Source organism: Hordeum vulgare, chromosome 7H (assembly GCF_904849725.1).
Source record: "Hordeum vulgare subsp. vulgare chromosome 7H, MorexV3_pseudomolecules_assembly, whole genome shotgun sequence".
NCBI classification, from domain to species: domain Eukaryota; kingdom Viridiplantae; phylum Streptophyta; class Magnoliopsida; order Poales; family Poaceae; genus Hordeum; species Hordeum vulgare.
The window spans coordinates 283,620,271-283,622,763 of NC_058524.1; positions in this window are offsets into that span (position 1 = coordinate 283,620,271).

Below are 2,493 nucleotides of genomic sequence, written 5' to 3' on the forward strand. Positions count from 1 at the left end.
CATCTCTTACAAAGGGATTTCATTTTTTTAACTTATTTGAACTCCATACTTTTTGTGTGTTCAAAATGCACCATTCTAAGGCACATCACAAAATTTCAACAATTTCTCACTTCATTTGGTATTCTTCGTGCATTTACTTATTTTTTTTGACCTAGTTGACCCTGAAATTGAAAAGCACTACATATGAAGTACGAAAATGTTGAAAGTTGGTATGCTATCATCATTTCACCCACGTAGCATGTGTTAAAAAGTTGAGAGGGATACGAGAAAAACTGGATGCACTTCGTGTACAAAACGGACAATCTCTCTCGAAGTATCACGGTTTCGAACGAGAACTCATCTCTTACAAAGGGATTTCATTTTTTCAAACTTATTTGAACTCCATACTTTTTGTGTGTTCAAAATGCACCATTCTAAGGCACATCACAACATTTCAACAATTTCTAACTTCATTTGGTATTCTTCGTGCATTTACTTATTTTTTTTGACCTAGTTGACCCTGAAATTGAAAAGCACTACAAACGAACTCTGAAAATGTTGAAAGTTGGCATGTTATCATCATTTCACCCACATAGCATTTGTTAAAAAGTTGAGAGGGCTACGACAAAAACTGGATGCACTTCGTGTACAAAACGGACAATCTCTCTCCAAATATCAGGGTTTCGAACGAGAACTCATTTCTTACAAAGGGATTTCGTTTTTTCAAACTTATTTGAACTCCATACTTTTTGTGTGTTCAAAATGCACCATTCTAAGGCACATCACAACATTTCAACAATTTCTGACTTCATTTGGTATTCTTCGTGCATTTACTTTTTTTTTGACCTAGTTGACCCTGAAATCGAAAAGGACTACAAATGAACTATGCAAATGTTGAAAGTTGGCATGCTATCATCATTTCACCCACATAGCATGTGTTAAAAAGTTGAGAGCGCTACGACAAAAACTGGAAGCACTTTGTGTACAAAACAGACAATCTCTCTCAAAGTATCAGGGTTTCGAACCAGAACTCATCTCTTACAAAGGGATTTCATTTTTTTAACTTATTTGAACTCCATACTTTTTGTGTGTTCAAAATGCACCATTCTAAGGCACATCACAAAATTTCAACAATTTCTGACTTCATTTGGTATTCTTCGTGCATTTACTTATTTTTTTTGACTTGTTGACCCTGAAATCGAAAAGCACTAAAACTGAACTATGAAAATGTTGAAAGTTGGCATGATATCATCATTTCACCCACATAGCATGTGTTAAAAAGTTGAGAGCGCTAGGACAAAAACTGGATGCACTTCGTGTACAAAACGGACAATCTCTCTCGAAGTATCAGGCTTTCGAACGAGAACTCATCTCTTACAAAGGGATTTCATTTTTTTGAACTTATTTGAACTCCATACTTTTTGCGTGTTAAAAATACACCATTCTAAGTCACATCACAAAATTTCAACAATTTCTGACTTCATTTGGTATTCTTCGTGCATTTACTTATTTTTTTTGAGCTAGTTGACCCTGAAACTGAAAAGCACTACAAATGAACTCTGAAAATGTTGAAAGTTGGCATGCTATCATCATTTCACCCACATAGCATGTGTTAAAAAGTTGAGAGGGCTACGACAAAACTGGATGCACTTCGTGTACAAAACGGACAATCTCTCTCGAAGTATCACGGTTTCGAACCAGAACTCATCTCTTACAAAGGGATTTCATTTTTTTAACTTATTTGAACTCCATACTTTTTGTGTGTTCAAAATGCACCATTCTAAGGCACATCACAAAGTTTCAACAATTTCTCACTTCATTTGGTATTCTTCGTGCATTTACTTATTTTTTTTGACCTAGTTGACCCTGAAATTGAAAAGCACTACATATGAAGTACGAAAATGTTGAAAGTTGGTATGCTATCATCATTTCACCCACGTAGCATGTGTTAAAAAGTTGAGAGGGATACGACAAAAACTGGATGCACTTCGTGTACAAAACGGACAATCTCTCTCGAAGTATCACGGTTTCGAACGAGAACTCATCTCTTACAAAGGGATTTCATTTTTTCAAACTTATTTGAACTCCATACTTTTTGTGTGTTCAAAATGCACCATTCTAAGGCACATCACAACATTTCAACAATTTCTAACTTCATTTGGTATTCTTCGTGCATTTACTTATTTTTTTGACCTAGTTGACCCTGAAATTGAAAAGCACTACAAACGAACTCTGAAAATGTTGAAAGTTGGCATGTTATCATCATTTCACCCACATAGCATTTGTTAAAAAGTTGAGAGGGCTACGACAAAAACTGGATGCACTTCGTGTACAAAACGGACAATCTCTCTCCAAATATCAGGGTTTCGAACGAGAACTCATCTCTTACAAAGGGATTTCATTTTTTCAAACTTATTTGAACTCCATACTTTTTGTGTGTTCAAAATGCACCATTCTAAGGCACATCACAACAGTTCAACAATTTCTGACTTCATTTGATATTCTTCGTGCATT